Source organism: Ambystoma mexicanum, chromosome 1p (genome assembly GCF_040938575.1).
Source record: "Ambystoma mexicanum isolate Mex_15411 chromosome 1p, UKY_AmexF1_1, whole genome shotgun sequence".
NCBI lineage: Eukaryota > Metazoa > Chordata > Amphibia > Caudata > Ambystomatidae > Ambystoma > Ambystoma mexicanum.
The window spans coordinates 534,623,746-534,643,111 of record NC_090921.1 but is presented as its reverse complement, the minus strand read 5'-3'; the positions used below and the strand labels follow the sequence as shown (position 1 = coordinate 534,643,111).

The window sequence follows — 19,366 nt, the reverse complement described above, 5'->3', positions numbered from 1 at the left end:
GTGGCCTACCTCAACGGACATGGCCCAGGACAAGGGAAGCGTATGCCCGGATCAAAGCTGTTCAGGAGCTGCCCAGGATGCGGATTGCAAAATGTTTTCAAGGAGGACTAGCATTCCAGATGTCTCTACTGCCTTCATGAGAACAAGACGCACGTGGAGAAGGACTGTGCATTCTGCAAGAACCTGTCGGAACGGACCAAGCAAGATCGTCGTTCCTGCCTCGCCGCCTGGCTGGAGAAGGGCACAGCAGGTGAGAAGGCGAAGAAAAAGTCTGAGCGGTCTTCTAAGTCCTGTGAGGGCGCCCCGGCGACGGGGGCCCAACAGAAGGCCAAGTACCGCGAGTCCGCGGGCACCGGGAGCGCCGAAAGGTCGGGCTCCTCGGCTGCCAGGCAGGGCGCGACTTCCCCGGCACGATCAACCACGAGCCAGCGCTCTGGTTCGGGGAAGAGGAAGTCTGAGAACCCGGGTAAGCTTCTGGAGAGGCCCGGTCGATCTCGAAGGGAGCCGAGGGGGAGCGAGGCGATGACCCTCCCCTCCTCCCCCAAAGCAAAGGCCCAGGACGCACCTAAGGTGGTGAGGGCCTTGATCCACCTGACAAAGGCCTCTATCGAGGTTGTCACAGCGGCCCTGGCAAAGCCGGCAGAGGCTACGCCAGTGGAGGCGGCCTCGGGGCCCAGAGTTTCCCTGCCGCTGCGGAGGAATCTTCTTTCCAGACCATCGTTAAGACCCCGCCGGAAAAAGAGGGGAGCATGTGGGGTGGTGGCCATTAGGGACTCGGATTCAGCCTCCGAGGAGGATCCGGTGGAAACCGTGAAAGGCCTCAACAAGAGGTTCATAGGCCTCAACGAGAGGTTCGAGAAGGTTCGATCCCAGGGGAAGGTTCCCGCTGATGTGATCGAAGATAGCGACGACGAGGGCCCAGTGGAGCAGCCATCCCGGCCGTCGCAACCTTTACGCGAGCCCCAGGATAGCTGGGCGGCCATTTTGTTGGCGATCCAATCCTTAGGTACTGAGATAAGGACGAGGTTACCACCGACCCCGACGGAGGATCCAGAACAAGGCCCGTCGGGAAGCCCTCCGAACAAGCGGAGGAGAGTCCACCCCGCTCCTCCCTTCATGCCCGCGAGGCCTGTGGACCCCCCATGCCAGACCCTCGGGAGGATACGGCGACGGATAGTGACGTGGACGGACGGCGTGACACAACGGACATCCCGTCATCCCCCCCTCGAAATTGGCTCTTTTCACGCCATGATAGCCAGGGCATCCGAGCTCTTCCAGTTCTGCCCTGAGGAACAGAAAAAGGAAGGTTTTCTTTACCAATGCCGAGAGGCCAAGAGAAAGACAGTCCTTGCGGTGCGATTGCTCGACGACATCTGGGACGAGGGGCTGGCTATCCACAAGAACCCTTCCACGACACCCGCCAAGAGGGACAGGTACGAGAAGAAGTACTGGGTCCCCGTTACCGCCCCCTTGTGCCTCAGGGCCCAGCCCATGCCGGACTCTGTGGTCTCGGCAGCGGCCAAGAAGAAAGCAGCGGGTGCGGGGCTTCAACTTACACTTCCCCGCCGGACAGCGAGGGCAAGAAGTTGTCGTCCATGGGACGACGAGTCGTCATGTCGGCGGCGACGATTAAGGCAGCCAATGCCTTAGCGATTGTGGCCCGTTACGACAGGGAGCTTTGGTTCAAGATAGCTCCTCTGCTAGACTTCCTACCGGACGACAAGAGGCCGGAGGCCCTACAAATTCTGCAGGAAGGAGAGGTGGCATCGGATCACGCCATAACGGTGGCAACGGACATTGCCGATACCAGATTTCGCCAACTGGGCAACGGGGTTTGCCGACAAGGATGGCTCAAGGCGACGGACTTTCGCCAGGATGTCCAGACCAGAGTGTTGGACATGACGTTCGACGGCAACAACCTGTTTGGAAAGACAGTGGATGAGTCCCTCCAGGCCATCAAGACAGACACGGAAACAGCCCGTTCCCCAGGGGTCCTTCAGCAACGGCGGCCCTTTCCGAACTCTGGAGGCAGACAGGGAGCCTCCAAGGGATCCAGCGGCGGCTCTTCTACTTACCGCCAGGCGGCCCGCTCCTCGTCCCAGGAGGCCTAAATAGGCCGCGGCAAGCAAGGAGGGTCTCGCCGCCGGCGGCAAGGCCTCTTCCAAGCAGGACTGAACCAGCCGTAGTGTCGGGCCCCCACCGAAGCACCCCGGTGGGAGGCCGGCTGACGAAGTTCGTCAGCGTGTGGAAGTCCATCTCCACTGACCGTTGGGTGCTGGACACCCTGGCCCGCGGACACTCGCTGGAATTTCAAAAGAAGTGTCCTCTCATTCCTCCCGTGGCCAGGAAGGACAATCACGTCCCTCAACTCCTGTTGGAGGTAAGGGCGATGCCCAAGAAGGGTGCCATCGAGCTCGTCCCCAAGAGGCTCTGGGGTATACTCAAGATACTGCCTCGTCAGAAAGAAGACAGGCGGTTGGTGCCCCATCCTGGACCTGCGTCGGTTGAACAGGTACATCAAGGCACAGAGATTTGGGATGGTCACCCTCCAGCACGTGCTGGGAAAGCTAGAGGAGGGCGACTGCCTATCGTCACTGGACCCGGAGGATGCTTACTTCCACATCCCCATTCTAAAAGGACACAAAGTTCCTCAGATTCGTAGTCCAGGGGCGTTGCTACCAATTCAGAGCCCTGCCGTTCGGATTAAAGTCGGCACCCAGGGTGTTCACCAAGTGCCTTGCACCTGTGGCTGCGCCTGCAAGGGATCCACTTCTACCCCTACCTGGACGACCGGTTAATCCATGCAAGGTCAAGAGAACTCGCCGTCTAACACACAGCGAGGACCATCCGCCTGCTCACGGAGCTGGGATTCGCCATCAACTACCCCAAATCCCATCTGGTCCCGTCGCAGGTGGCACTGTTTCTGGGAGCGAAGCTCGATACAGTGAAGCGACTGGCATCTCCGTCGGAAGAAAGGACAAAGGCCATTTTGGGCAAGGTGCAGCGCCTGTTAGCCACAGATGTGGCCAGAGTGAGGTCCATCAAGTCCCTCCTCGGGATGATGTCCTCATGCATCTACCTTGTGCCCCTTTGCAGACTTCGGATGCGTCCGCTACAAGTTCCTCGACGCCCGCTGGATTCAAGCGGCGGGAAGCTTCGAAGACAGGATCCCGCTCGACTAGGAGTTCCGTTGGGCGATTCTATGGTGGGGTGCCCGCGTGCACCTCACGGCAGGCATGTACCTTAAGGCCCCGGCGTATCGGGAGACGGTAACAACGGACGCCTCCCTGGAGGGGTGGGGGGCCCACAACAGAGATCTCTACGCAAGAGGCCTCTGGCTCCCCGAGGAGAGGTCTCTTCACATCAACATCCTGGAGCTACGAGCCGTGTTCTGGGCGCTCCAATCGTTCCTTCCGTCCCTCAAGGACAAAGTGGTGAGGATCTTCACTGACAACACCACCACGATGTTCTACATCCGGAAGCAGGGAGGCACCATATCCCCAGCCCTATCCAAGGAGGCCCAGGATCTGTGGCACTGGGCCGTCGCCCAGGGGATGTTTCTGGTTCCCTTCCACCTGGCAGGAATAAAAAACACCATCGCCGACTCACTCAGCAGGGAGCTGCGCTCGTGCCATGAGTGGGAACTACGCCAGGACCAGGTGGATCGGCTCTTTCAACAGTGGGGCAAACCCCAGATCGACCTGTTCGCGATGGCGACGACCTCCAAGTGCCAGAGGTTCGCACAACCGAGTAGCATGGGCGATGCTTTCTTTTTCCCTTGGGACAGCCTGTTCCTGTATGCTTTCCCTCCGTTGCCGTTGCTGCTCCGTCTCATCAACCAGCTCAAGAGGTCCAGGTGCAGGATGATCCTCGTCGCACCGGCGTGGCCGAGACAGATCTGGTTCCCGGACCTTCTGGACTTGTCAAGCTGGCGTCGGACGCGGATCTTCTCTCCAGAGAAGGAGGCGCCATTCTCCATCACGACCCGGAGTCGCTGAACTTGCAGGCTTGGCTCCTGCAGCACTAGAGTTTGGAGGATACGATATCCCGGCTGACCGCAGAGAAGTTCTTGCAAAAGCCAGGGCGTCCTCAACTCTCAGATGCTATGGACATAAGTGGAAGAGGTTCTCTGTCTGGTGCCGTGCACAGAAGATTAAAGGAGAGTTCCGGGACTTTTTTTTTATTGTCCCTACGGGTCGGCCATGTGTTTGTAAGCATAAATCGGTAGATCGTAGGAAACTTTCCTATGGACCTTACCCGACTTTTCGCCCCTTATCGCACTCGAAATCAGCCTCCATTTTGTGATAATCCTATCATTCCGCCGCATCGACCTGGCTCACCTGCCTTTGCGGCACTAAATCAAATCCCCCGCCCCTGAAACAGACTTTATCAAAACATTCATATTCCCCGCCTCTATCCGTGACGTGACTGAGCTGCGTAGGCAAACGCGCCCAGGCGTCTTCTACGCGACTCCACACAGACCCCGGAAATCAACACAGATCAGCTCACAATACAGCGCACCACAATTCGGAATATGAAACTGTACTTTGAAATCAAACCGCAAGATTGTAAATGTGGTAAAGTACATTTATTTGACATCAAATGTTTAGAGAATATTCAGCGATTTGCATTTTTATTTGCTCATGTTCCAAAAAGTTCGTATTGAGGAACGCGATGGTCCTTTGCTGTACACAGGGTCTTAGAGCATCTCACAATACAGCACCACAATTCGGAATGTGAAACCGTGGTTTAAAAGCAAACGGCAAGATTGTACATTTGGCAAAGTACGTTTATTGGACATCAAATGTTTAGAGAATATTCAGCGATTTGCATTTTTCTTTGCTCTCGATCCAAATTAGTTCGTCTTGAGGGAAGCGATGTTCGTGTGCAGTACACAGGGTGTTGGTTTACGATAAAAATAAGCTCTTCTGTCGCACTGATAATCGCATGGCTGTTCCAACAACGAGGCACTAGGCCACCACAATGGTAGGTATGTTGCATCTAACCGTTAGTACCGCGTAAGGGCATACTTGTACTTGGCGATCGTCCCATAAAATGGTCAGGGTGGTAACGTTGTTCACGCGGAGAAGCAACTGGCGGCTGTAGAAGCCGTCCGCCGGTGTCTGGTACTCGTGACACAGACAGTAGTGAATGATGTACCTAAAAACATAAAAAATGAAATTAGTCTCACCATCAGATCCTTATTAAAATTATTCATTTCATAGCGAGGACAGCGCTACTGGGTGTACACAAGTGTTTAAAGGCGTGGCGAGGCATGGAGGGGGGGGGAGTGGAGTACAAGGTAAGTAGCATAAAATAATAAATAAATAGGGCCAGCTGGTGGCAAGTGCAAGGTAAGTGCAGAACAAGTGCTGGGAAGGGGGGGCTGTAGGATACTGAGACAGTCCCCCAGTGCAGGGGTTGACAGGGAGGCAGTGCAGGTGGAGAGTGGAAGGGCCCAGGACCGAGGTCGCAGACAGTGGACCAGTTGTAGCAGTGGATAGGGAGAGAGAAAGCAGAAGCAAAGAGGAAGGTTTTGAGGTGCTTCAGTAAAAGCAGATGTTTCTCCTCCAGATAGTGCGCGGTAGAAAACACTATGCCACATAGAACGAACAAGTACAACTGAACCCGTCTTTAAAGCCACTGTATAGTAATGAAATTGCGGTATAAACTCATCAAAAGTTACTTACATTATATTTGCATTTTCCATTGTGTCTCTGTGTAGGGCAGACCCGAAACACCACTCCTTCTTTGCCGACGTTACTTCTTCTAATGAACGTGGCTCATCGTTTTGTTTCTGAAATTTTATTCATTATCTTTTCTTAGTCTTTCAGGATGGTCCCGGCCTGTCAAGGTCAAATCACAATAGAACCTTATATTGGGTCGTGGGCCGTTCCGCCACCCGAGCAAAACATCAAAGCAGCTGACCTTCACTTTGAGCGAGCACACATTTCTAGTTAGCTCCAGTTAGTGTAAGGGCATCTTGTCTGCGTGCCTTTTTTTTTATTGTCCCTATGGGTCGGCCATGTGTTTGTAATATGGAAACATTCTATAATTTTTGTAAAAATGATTTATATTACTGTTTGGTTTAATTGCAATGGGCCTGCAACATGAGGAGACTCGAGAGAACAGACAATCGAATTACAATCATTTAAACCGTGATGTGTATTTCTCAATGAGCTCTGCTTTAGGTGGACATGGAACAGAGGCAATGTTGGGTGGCAATGCAGTTGTCCCCTGCATAGGTTCGTTCACCACTCCATGTATGTGCCTATCGAGGACATCTACGATAAGTCTCTCAATAAACTCATATTGCATATCCTCAAACACTGGTTTGATCACCCATTGTTTACTTCTTTTAGTGAAGGCCTTATTGTAGCGAAGCGTCCCTAAAGTTCCGGTCGTCCTACTTTGTTGACGGCCAACATTATGGTTATGTGCCAAGACCGCTAGAAGAGTCCGATTTATCATGCCTTCCATGCCAAAATGCAATCTTTTGGGCCTGTACTTTAGGCACATATTGTGGAACACCTCCAAATCTCCTGTGTGGCAGAATTCCGTGAGTCCCCTCAAATCTCTTGTTATAGTTTTATCAAATACAATCTTTTCAATGGCCTTGTGAGTGGGTGATGAAGGAATCAACCACTTCTTCTTCCGTGCCTCCTCTGTGGACAAATGGCCATGTTCACATTTGTGGAAATGCTCATTTGTCGACCATCGATGTACGTTGCTACAGTGCAACATTACTGACCGCCATTTTTCCAGTAGAATTTCCAACGACCCTTCACATGTTTTTGAGCTCCACCAAAGATGGTTGCTGATTGACTTGGACCACTGTGAAATACCTTGCATATCTTTTTTTTTTCCTGCAGCCGACAATTTTTTATTGATTGTTTTTGCAAGATGCCATACGTCAAATTGGTGATTTATATTTTTGTACTCTTCTCTCATTGTCTTGGCAATTGAAACGTGTCTGTCCGTGGCTATCAGGTCGATCACCATTCCCCGCGATTGTAGTTCTTGCAATGATGCTACAAAGCCAACTTTCTCCATGGCCACTGAGGATGTACTTTGTGACACCTGCACGACCACGGAACTCACAATTTTCTTACTTTCCATGTCCTGAAAGTGGTAGGTGCAGTACTTGGCTGAAAATCCTGGGCTGTCGCACTGTCCATCACCGGCTAGCCTGAAGCGTTTGCCCGCGAATGTACTTTCCATTGACATTTTTTCCATTCTCCAAGCTTCGCTGATGGCTGGAAATAGATAATCGGTTTGGTATTTGTAGAACTGACTTTTCGCAATGAAATGGATTCCCACAAACTGAAAGAAATACTGTAACTTTTTAAAACTTGAACCACTAAAAAGTGCGGCCGCTGCACAAAGTAGATTGCCTGCTGGCAGTTGCCCCAGCATGGGTTGTGCAGACCATGCGAACGGATGATATTGTGTACAGGTGGCATGTATTTTAAGGTTAGTTCCTCGAATTGCACGAGTCACATTAATCAATGGCTCCCCACATACTTCCCCACCAACCCAATGCCCACATTTCATCATCATAATAATATCCATCAAACAGCTATCGAATACAATGAATTTGGCCTCTTTCCTTATACTGTCACTCTGCATCCCAGCTGGTTCGGCCTGTAACGTTGAGGACATGTCACTCGCATGAAAGGTACAATCTCTGATATCGTCTTCCGCTATGCTGAGTGATATTGATGGTGTTTCATTGTCGTCCACTTCATTCTCTTCCATTGCAACATCTGTTCCTTGTCCGGAGATGGGAGAAAAAAACAATGTCTTCAACTTTCGCGTGCTCTTATTTTTTGCGGGTGTGGATTCTGTGAATTGATCTACGACTGCATCCAAACTACCAGGAGGACATTCACTATCAATGGCTGGTGGTGGTATAGCTCCGTTGTCAATCACTTCATATTCTTCCCATTGGCACGATGCATCTCCAGTCTCAAGTCCCTGCCAAAAGGTTTGACAAGCAACATCTCTCGTTCGCTTCACTGTCTGTGTAGATCTAGTTCTTACACCCACTCGCAACTAGAGGACAGATTAGAAAAGGGATGTTCAGTTTAAACACAACTTACAGTATTGAACTATTGACAGTGAAAGACAACATAATATAGTGAACAGGACACTAACCTTCTTTTGCTTTCTTTTCTTTGAAACTTTCTTTCCTCGAACTTCAACATCTGGACGCTGTTGCTCCGACTCGTGTGTGCATGTCTCCACTTCCTCTCGCGCTGCAACGACTATACTTTCATGATAAGCACATCCATCACTCACTGAGGCTCCATCGACTCGCTGAAACATAGAACTTTCATTAGTATGTATAATAATATTGAAAACACAAAATGTACTTGGGGACCAATACCCATACGTACATCTCAATAGCAAAACACGAATGAACGCATTGTGTAGAACATTCAAACGACAATAGTTCACGCATTGTTGATCTAGTTAGATTGAACTGTCAAGATCCATACCTCGGGCTCCGCATAGACTTCCATTGATGATATTATTGAAGATGACGCTTCAGCAACTCCCTGAAACACAGTAATTGCATTAGTATGCTTTTCTATTTTGTTAAAAAGAACATAAACTTTGAGCAGGCGTCAACGGCTCATCTAAATAGACCTGCACAAATGATCAGTTGTCTAAAATAAATAATGGATATGTAAATATGATTCGATTTGCTCGATCGTTGGAAGTGTCACCACCCAGAGATCTGCATCAACTACTAGGGGTGATGTTCTTGTAGAAGAAGCTCCGTCATCTCCCTGAAACATAGTACTTGCGTTAATAAAGAAGGAAGTATAGCGGATGTAATCACGTCATATGATTTCGCTTGATCGAACTGTCAGTATCCATACCTCGAAATGCATAAGAACATCAAGGGACGATGTAACTGCGGTGCACACTTCTGCAAGCTGTTGCGCCGACCCGTAACTGCATGCTCCCCCTTCTACTTGGACTAATGCTCCATCGACTCCCTGAAACATAGGACTTTCATTAGTAATGAACACAATATTGAAAAAAGAAGACAAATACGAGGGCGACGACAGAAGGACATATCAATGGCTAAAAACGAAAGAAACATTGTGTGTAACAATCACGCTACAAGAATGCAAGATCTGATGATCTCCATCGATGGAACTGTCCGGAAACGTACCTCGAGCATCTGAGTGACATCTACGGTTGTCGTCAATGCGTTGGACTCCTCAGCATCTCCCTGAAAGACAGTACTTGCATTATTTTGGATAACAATAATTATAACTGAAAACAAAGACTAGAGGACGAGTACAAGGGTGTACCATTAGGTAAAATAATTACACGATCAATTAAAACTATTGATTTACATGCCTAAAACAAGTCAGTGTCAGAATAGCTAAGTAAGATTACCCGATAGGCGCTTGAAGTGGCTGATGACTGCAATAACGACACGGATGGAGAATCTTCCGCCTTCATATTGAGTGGATACATAAATGGGGAAATTATTGTTAGCTAATGCTACACACTACCGCAAGGCCGAGAGATAAATACGTAAACTTGACTCACCAGTGGAGGGATGTGGACGAATAGAGTGGGAATAGCGGTTGAGAGCAATTTTCGCCTCGCTCGCGGTGTTTTCTTCTTTATTAGCAATGATGTGGAGTACATGTCTGGGCTAAAGTGCCTGCTGCAGATGCGGTATCGATCACCCCTCTTGTCCGCAAAGACTTCTAGGACTCTACTTTCTAGCTCAGAGGCTGGATATCCGCAATATCGGACCCATTCTCTTATCTGATCTATTGTCTTAGGGAAAACATGCATTATAGTACCTTCAGATTTGTTATGGGTCTTCGAAGGGCAACCGCCAATGGAACAGGCAGGCATTATGGAAAGTTCTGAAAAGTAAAGATCAACAATTCTCTATGAATACCAATGTGTTAAAACAGTAAATGACACATAAAAGGTTCAATGCAAGGTCCGTTTTGGTTCTTGGAACTATACACGTTATTCACATGCGGATAAGTATTTCAATAACTTTCAAAAAATAGAAAAAGTAATTTGACTAAACTCAGAACATGTGACTAGTTCCTTGCATGTACTGTCGTGAACGAAAAGAAAACATGGATGCAATTTGATGACTACTAGCAAATAGATATAAATTAAAAAATTGGACGCAAAATGATTATGGTACATGGACTTACCTTGACGAACAAACAGTTAGATGCAGGGATCAGAGTAGTTTCTTGTCGTAGAACAGGGAGCAGTTCACAGGTTGCAAACTGACGAGTTTGCTCAAAGTGGTCACGGAAGTTCACAGAGACGAAGAGCAGATAACCAGCACCTTCACGGGTTGACTAGCAAAGCGCAAAGAAGTTCTCATTAGAAATATGAGGTGGGTTATAAAGAATTCGAACCAGGGGTGTGTTTGTGAATGAATGACGTGTATATGTCGTGGCATTATGTGGATTGCAGGGGGCCGTCCAGCGTGAGGGGGATGCTTGGCAGGAGACACGGGGTCTGGAGGTAGACATGGGAACAACAAACCCATGCTCTATAGACCACTTTGAAGTGTACATGGTCTTTGGCACCTCTTGGCCTTTATCGCTCCCTGACAGCTCCACTTGCCAGCAGCTCAAGTACCCCGGTGCGAACTGCCTTTGATAGGGCGGGGGGTGGATCGGGGCGGTGGTCGTGCAGACAAGACACAGGAAGACTCGTGAATGGAGACACACTTATGTGGATTGCAGGGGGCCGTCCAGCGTGAGGGGGATGCTTGGCAGGAGACACGGGGTCTGGAGGTAGACATGGGAACAACAAACCCATGCTCTATAGACCACTTTGAAGTGTACATGGTCTTTGGCACCTCTTGGCCTTTATCGCTCCCTGACAGCTCCACTTGCCAGCAGCTCAAGTACCCCGGTGCGAACTGCCTTTGATAGGGCGGGGGGTGGATCGGGGCGGTGGTCGTGCAGACAAGACACAGGAAGACTCGTGAATGGAGACACACTTATGTGGATTGCAGGGGGCCGTCCAGCGTGAGGGGGATGCTTGGCAGGAGACACGGGGTCTGGAGGTAGACATGGGAACAACAAACCCATGCTCTATAGACCACTTTGAAGTGTACATGGTCTTTGGCACCTCTTGGCCTTTATCGCTCCCTGACAGCTCCACTTGCCAGCAGCTCAAGTACCCCGGTGCGAACTGCCTTTGATAGGGCGGGGGGTGGATCGGGGCGGTGGTCGTGCAGACAAGACACAGGAAGACTCGTGAATGGAGACACACTTATGTGGATTGCAGGGGGCCGTCCAGCGTGAGGGGGATGCTTGGCAGGAGACACGGGGTCTGGAGGTAGACATGGGAACAACAAACCCATGCTCTATAGACCACTTTGAAGTGTACATGGTCTTTGGCACCTCTTGGCCTTTATCGCTCCCTGACAGCTCCACTTGCCAGCAGCTCAAGTACCCCGGTGCGAACTGCCTTTGATAGGGCGGGGGGTGGATCGGGGCGGTGGTCGTGCAGACAAGACCCGTTTGCCGCAGGGCCTCACCAAGGAGAGGCCATCTAACTGAATGTAAGAGGATGGCTGCAGGATCTACTACATGGAAGGCAGGGGGGTGAGTTTATAAATACCTCACCCTCCCAGGAGAATATACACTAGATTCATTTAAAAAATCAAAACAACCATTGTTAAAATATATGTTGGGCTTTATTTTAGATTTTAATTAAACATAAATAATAAACATTACACATTGTAAAGTTGAGGTTGCAGCACATCGAGGGAAAATCCGCGGTATTGTCCACTGTCACTGGGGAAATGTTGTCTAATGGCAAGTACCGCACAGGCAGGTATTACTCTCCGAACGCGGTGTCCGAGCCTCCCGTGAAGCCACCAAGTGAAGCAACGATAGGCCACCAGCCTGTACCACCTGTGAAAAAAAAAGATGCAAACTGTATTAAACTGACCAAACTTTCTTATCAATGTCGATTCAGGTAACACATGTCATTTTCCTTAGAAAAAAATTATATCTAGAAAATGCACTATATGGAACCAATTTACATGCGTTCCAATGATATGTAAATGTAATTTTATATGTGGGAGACGACCATGAAATAGTGGTGGCATCACTGACATCACAAACAGAGTATACTTACTCGTTACTCGGATTACGCGGACGAACAGTGCCACGAAGTTCGTGCATAAGCACCATCATCATCCTCAACACTGTCCGTGAGAGGCAGGCTTCCCTGAACTCTGGCAGCTCGGTGATGCATTGCGGACTTTGCTCGCCTTCCTGCTGACTTTGCTCGCTTTCCGAAATGTAGGCCAAGCACCCGGAATTTTCACGGCAGCAGCAGTTCTCCTCCTCAGTTGGCATTAGCTCGCACCGATTGCACGTGCACCAGGTGGAGACGCCGTCCATGCGACATGGTCCAGGCTCTTCATCCGTTGACTGGTCCTCCCAACTGCCGTCCGAATCCCCATCGTTTTCGCGTGCTTGCCTTTCCAGTAGTTCTTCCTCGGTGTACTCGGGCTCGTACATATACGGCATTATTGTGGCCATTGTGCGGTAAAGATAGTAAAATAATTTATAGCGGTGGTACTGGTATCTGTTCACACGGGCTACAAGCGGCGAAGGTAGCTGACCAGAGCACTGAAACGAGTCACAGAATACTCAAAGTAACACAGAGAGAGGAATGGAATCGAAAATCTGCTGCTGTATGTTGTGAAACGGTCTGTTTATACTTATTGGGGAAAGAGGCGTCCTGCCATTTCCATGGCAACACGTCAATAGCTGAGGCGCAGCGATTGTTGACACGAGACGTGCTTGAAATGGGCAGTACGCGTCTGCTGATGTCAGGCTCAGGGGCGGGGGATTTGATTTAGTGCCGCAAAGGCAGGTGAGCCAGGTCGATGCGGCGGAATGATAGGATTATCACAAAATGGAGGCTGATTTCGAGTGCGATAAGGGGCGAAAAGTCGGGTAAGGTCCATAGGAAAGTTTCCTACGATCTACCGATTTATGCTTACAAACACATGGCCGACCCGTAGGGACAATAAAAAAAAAGTCCCGGAACTCTCCTTTAACCCTCTGCGGATTAAGGCCCATCAAGTAATGCTGTACCTACTGTCGCTGGCCAAAGCTGGACTGGCTCACGCCTCCATCATACATCTGGCTGCCATTTCCGATACACCCTAACTACAGGACGGGTGTCCTTGTGGTCTCATCGCCTGGTGAAGGAATTTATGAAGGGACTATTCTGATCGTTCCCGCCAGTGAAGGCCCCTACCCCGGCGTGGGAGCTCAACATGGTGCTGACCAGGCTCATGGGGGGGGGGGGGGGGGCATTCGAGCCTATGCATTCAGCGCCGTGGAAGACAGCATTTCTTGTGGCCATCACCTCCGCACGACGAGTGGGAGAGATCCAGGCCCTATCTTGCAAGCCTCCATACTTGACTTTTCACGACACAAGGGTGGTGCTGAGGACGCACCCCTCCTTTATGCCCAAGGTGCCGTCGGACCTCCACCTTGGTGTTGCAAGTTTTCTTCCCGTCGCCGGCCGAGAGGACTTTTGCACTCGCTGGATGTGGCTAGAGCGCTGAAGTTCTACGTGGACCGCACGAAGAGTTTTCAGAAGACATCACAGCTGTTTGTGAACTTTGGACCTGTGAATCAAGGGAAGGCTCTCTCGAAGGCTTCCATTTCCAGATGGCTCTCCAGCTGCATCATGCACTGTCACCGGTTGGCAAACCGACCGCTGCCCGGCCGTCAGAGCCCATTCGACCAGAGCGATCACTGCTACCACGGCGTTCCTGACTGGACATCTGCAATGCTGCTACGTGGAGGTTGACGCACACCTGCACAAGATTCTACTGCGTCGATGGGGACTCCAGGGAGGAGTCCAGGGTCGGCCAAGCAGTGCTCCGCAACCTGTTCGCTTAAGGTGAGCTTGGTGAGAAGGTAAGAGATGCTTAATGTTGAGTTGTTGTATTGCTTAATATTAAGCCTGTTGCCACCTCCTGTGGTTGTGCATGTGTATACTGTCATGTATTCCTATATTCATGAGCATGTGAATCCATGCCAGACCCCATGCTGGAGAAGGAACAAGTTACTTACCTGTAACTGTTGTTCTCCAGCATGGGTCTGGCATGGATTCACATGTGAACCCTCCCTCGTTCCCCTCTGCGGCTCTTCACTTGGTCATACTGCCACTTTACGTGCTACCAAATCTGAGGATGGCTGCCAGGGGAGGGGCTTAGGTAGTGGGCAGTCATTGGCTGGGGGCAGTATGACCCAGAGATCAGTGATTGGTTACTACTAAGAAAGACAGATCAGAAACGAAACTGATACTGATTTTTTTTCTTTACTGAGGATTCCCGGCCTGACGACTGGGAATATTCATGAGCATGTGAATCCATGCCAGACCCATGCTGGATAACAGCAGTTACAGGTAAGTAACTTGTTCCTTAGTATATCACTGTTGAATTTAGAATATACTTGGGAGTGTCAAAGAAAAGCGGTTTCAGAATAAGATCAGTGGTTACACAATTATTCTTAATCGGGTAAGAACTTTCAATAAACACCCCCCCCCCCCTGCAAAGTCAGTTAACCCTTTCCTGGAAGGAAGGCAAAAATATAAGCAGAGGAGAGAAGTCATTCAGGGAGCCAGGCCAGCCAATGGTAAGTTACCAAAAGTCAAGGGTAACTGAAGCACTTCTTGCAGGTAAGAGTCTTGCACTATGTTTTAGAAATCCTTGTAGCAAAAGTAGAATCAAATGTAGGGTCACAAGCTGTTAGGGCTGTGAGTAGTAGAAGATGCAAGCAACTCTGCAAGAGCCAAGTCTCAACTGAGATCAAGCAAGGTGGCACAACAATAGCTAAGTTCTTAAACTGTACAGTACCTTCAGGTTGAAGAAAAGTGCAGCAGATGGCTCCTGTTCGTGTGCCTCAGTCGTGGGGACAAAAGGGAGGCGTTCTGGGGACTCACTACAATGGGACGGTCACCGACCGCAACCGGCAATCTTCAAGTAAGTGGCACTTTGGTGTTTCAGCTCTTTGCGTCTACCGCAAATAGCAACACTGCGGTTCCTGGCCGTCAATATGGGCTTTCCTTGCATCTGGGGTCCAGCACTCTGAGGTGGCTCAGGCTTGGTCAGTCCTGCTTCCTGAGAGTCCGGAGGATTTTCCTGGAGCTCTTGGCCAGCTTAAAAGCAACTCGCATGATCTGGTGTTCCTCTCCCTGGCTATTCGGCTCCAGCAGCAACTGCAGTGGAAATTCAACCAGCTTCGAGAGGCTGTTCAGGGGGCTTACTTTATAGTTGATTGGTCCCACCAACTCAAGGGGAGAAGTAGTCTGTCGATATGAATTTGGAGCTTCAGCACAGCAGCAGGGCTTCACCGGGCAAACCAATGGTCCAGGAGTTGCAGCAGGCGTCTCTTCAAAGTTCTTCTTCGGATTCCTTCGTCCAGTGGTTGACTCGGCCTTCCAAGCCAAAAAGCCTCACCTTTTATGCAGGTGTCTCCCATTCATTCCAGCCTAGCTGTCAGTCACCCAGCAGGGGCATCCAGACGGTCAATCACCTAAGAGTGCATTCCTGTCTCCTAGGAAACTAAGCACAGGGCGCTTCAGGCACCTCCCTCGCTTCCTGCCCCCGCCAGACACCTGTAGCCAGAGGCAGGCTTCACACATGAATCCCGCCAAAGACAAAACGAACAAAGGGACCAAACCTGGTTTGGCTCGCAGAGTAAATCTCAAGAAGGGCCTTTCCACAAAGAAATGGCGGAAAAAGACGACCAGGGACATTTTGACAAAAATGGCACCCTTGGGTGCTTTGCCGTAGCTGCGAACGCAGCCTGTGCTAAAAACACACCATGGTAATAAAAAGTTAACCGCTGCCACCAGCCATTCGAGGAAAGGGTGACATAAAATTGTTACATGAGAAGCTAGACAAAGGGGATATGAAGTAACCCCTCCAGCGCCCTATTGTAAGATAGTGTGCTGGGTCTAAAAAGTTACAAATGTAAAGTCAATTTCACTTTACTGCTCTTGCAAACAATAGTTTATCCAAGAGAAGGTATTTTAAACTTTGGGGAAATCAGAAAATACTTCCCTGTGCCACTGCACTGAATGTGCTGTGACACAATGTAAAAGATGGTGCCTATGGGGTTTGTCAGACTCCATAACCAAAAAAAGTGTTCAAAATCACATTAAAATACATGAGTGGGAAAAGGGGTCTCACTCTCTCAAGGTTAAACATTCAAGTCCTCAATCCAGCAAGGTTGCTGGGGTTGTCTAAGGTAGAGAGGAAGTGGCACATTTCTGAGAATTCTTCCTAACTCCAATGTCTTCACTGATAATTGGCGGAAGCTTCAGAGTTTGTGCTGGTGATCCTCGGATAGTTGGGTAGGTCGCATGTTGTAGTCGATTGGTCTGCTTTGTATGATTTATTCGATGGTGATTTTGCCTTTGAAGTGGTCTGCGAGGCCATTGCATAGCTTCAATGAAAGTATTGGAGCGTTGTTACAGCCAGGAGGGTTTCTTATTTCGTGTAGGTTTTAAACAATTAATTTTGGGTGTTGGTGGCTTTGGTGATTCTGTTGTCTCAGTATTTCTTTTTGCCCTTACAGATTTCATTTTTTTATGAGTGGATTTGTAATTTCTTCACCTTATTATTTTTTTTCCCCCTCCTGTCTAATTCAAGTATCATGTTTATTTTCATGGCGCAGAGTACCTAGGTAAACAATTTTGCTGTCACTCTTTGGCGTGATGGGGTGAAGGGTTTTTCCGTCGATCGTTCCAGCAATCCATTTATGGAGTAGTTCTGTTTCTATTTCGATGTCCGCTTGTCCAGGATCGTTGTCAGTGCTTTGTTGATTTCTAATTGTTTTGCTAGGTTGCTAGCTCTGGCGGCTCTCCAGTTTCTTTTCATGATAGTTGCCAGTTTGTCTATTTTTTGCCGTTGTCGTGGGGCATGTGATCACGAATGGAATGATGAGGTGGTCGCTCCAGAGGATCTGTAGTGGTGGTGGCAGCGTGGCGATGAGGTTTTTGTTGGCGAAGATTTTACGTCCTGCAGTGTGGGTTGCTCCTTTCACTATCTGTAGTTTCATTGTCTTCAGTAGTTTAATGATTTCTGTGAGCGGAATCTTCGTCAAACCAGATGTTAAAGTTTCAGAGGATTACCAGGTGTTCCTGCTCGATGGCTAGGTTGGTGATGGCTTCAGAGAATACATCGGCAAAGCTGTTAGGCAAAGTTTGTATGCAGTACCCTTTCGGACCACTACACACAACTAGGACTACAGGTGTAAGCAAAACCAACCTTTGGTATAAGTCTGTACTACAGTTTTTGGTAGCGGAGCTGAGCAGCCAGGCTTATCTCAAGAGGGGAATGTGAGCTGTAATGTTAGAGGTCTAAAATCACAGATGTTCAAATAAATTTGCACTCAAGGTTTCTTGCACTCAAGGTTTCTTGGTTAAACACTTATTAATTTAAGTCAGTTATAAAACATTCTCTAGAAGGAGGCAGTTAAATATCATACACAAATATACTTCAGTACTGTACACTTTTAAGTTTCTCATGCATTCGGAATACTTTGAAGGAGGAGCAAAAAGGCATAGGTTATCAGAACATAAAAAGAATAAAATTATTTCTTAGACGGTGCAGATATTTTGAGTTCACCAGAAGAGTCCATTTTCAATAGGCTACGCCAAAGTCAATGGGCTAAAGTCTTGATAGGATAAAGCAGTTAAGGTAATTTAAACGGAAAAGTCTCTGACAAAGTTCTAAGAAGTAGTTTGTAAAAAGAAGAATCGTATGTTTGGTCACAAGCTGATTAGGCCTGCAAGTTGCATAAATTTCAAGCACTTTCACCGCGAGAGGTAAGTACTTTGTCTCATTTCACAGTACCTTACAAATGAAGAAAAAGATGCAGCTGAAGACTTCTGTTCCTGGCAGTTCCTGCAGATCTCGCTGTTCCTGGGCCTCCGTTGTGGGGACAAGAGCGAGGATGTCGGGGACTCCTGCACTGGGACAGTCAAAGGCTGGCCCTTGGCAAACATCAATTTCGGTTCCTGTGAGTAAACCACACAAACTGGTGTCCCTCTCCCTGGTTGTACGGTTTCCTGCAGCACTCTGAGGAAATTCGACCAGCTCCGAGATGAGGTGTCCAGGTGGCTTACTGTTAAGTTGATTGGTCCCACCAACTCAAAGGGAGAAGTCGTCCTTGAAGGGGCTGCTCTGTTGAGGTGAACCTGGTGATTAGGACCTGCAGCAGGGCTTTACCAGGCAAACCAACGGTCCAGGAGTTGCAGCAGCAGTCTTCAAGCTAGTCTTCGGTTCTTTCGTTCCAGTGGTCGACTCTGCCTTCCAAGCCAAGAGACTCTCCTTTTATTCAGTTCTCTCCCCCATTCCAGCCTAGCTGTCACTCACTCAGCAGGGTGGCTGTCCTTGCCGGACAGTCAGCCAGCCAATCACTCCAGAGTGCAATTGGGTCTCCTAGGAGACTAAGCACAGGGAGTTTCGGGCACCTCCCTCACTTCCTGCCCACCCCAGACACTCAGACGCCAGAGGCGGTCTTCAGTCCTGAAGCCCGCCAAAGGCATGGAAACAAAGGCACCAAACCTGGTTTGGTGAGCCGAGACAAACACTTGTAGGACCTTTCCACAAGGAAATGGCAAAAAAAGACTGGGTCCTGTTTAAACAAAGGAGCTTAAGGCGCCATCTTGAAAAACATTGCTCCTGCAATTTTTAGCTACCGGTGTTTGTGGTCAGGAAAAATCATCGTAGTTCATTGTAAAACCACTGCCACCAGCCATTTCGATAGGAAAGGGAAGCATTTGACTGCTACATGAGTTTCTAGACACAGGGGGTACTAGGACACCCCTCCAGCACTCTATAGGAAGATAGTGTGTGCTGGGTCTAGGGATTTAAAAAGACTAGTTAAGTCAACTTACCCTTACATTCTCTGGGAAACAGTAGTTCATCCCAGAGAAGGTATTTAAACCTTTTGGAAGTCTAAATACATCCCTGTGTACTGTGTAACACACATGAAAATATGATGCCTATGGAGTTATTTAAGACTTCATAACCACAGAAAATAAAGAAAACGGAATTAAAAAGTACATAGTCCCAAAGTTCAGCAAAAGAGCTGGGGGTGGGGGGGGGTCTTTAAGGTAGAGAGGAATATAACATTTTGATAATCCTCCCTAACATCCCCCATTGACTATGCTGGGCTAGGGCAGGGTGGGATTCGTAGGCCAAACAGTGTGCCACATGGTGAACCCTGGCCATAGGTCAGGGGTCTGCAACCTTTTGCCATCCAGGTGTTTTAGTCTACAACTACCATCAAACCTAACC

At 49.0% G+C, this 19,366-nt stretch overlaps 1 protein-coding gene across 3 annotated transcripts in view; it reads left to right on the top strand.

Annotated features, from left to right (window-relative positions):
• The window catches only part of FZR1 (fizzy and cell division cycle 20 related 1), a 259,477-nt gene that overhangs the window by 186,109 nt on the left and 54,002 nt on the right, over nucleotides 1-19,366 (top strand). The gene's annotated exons all lie outside the window — the stretch shown is intronic.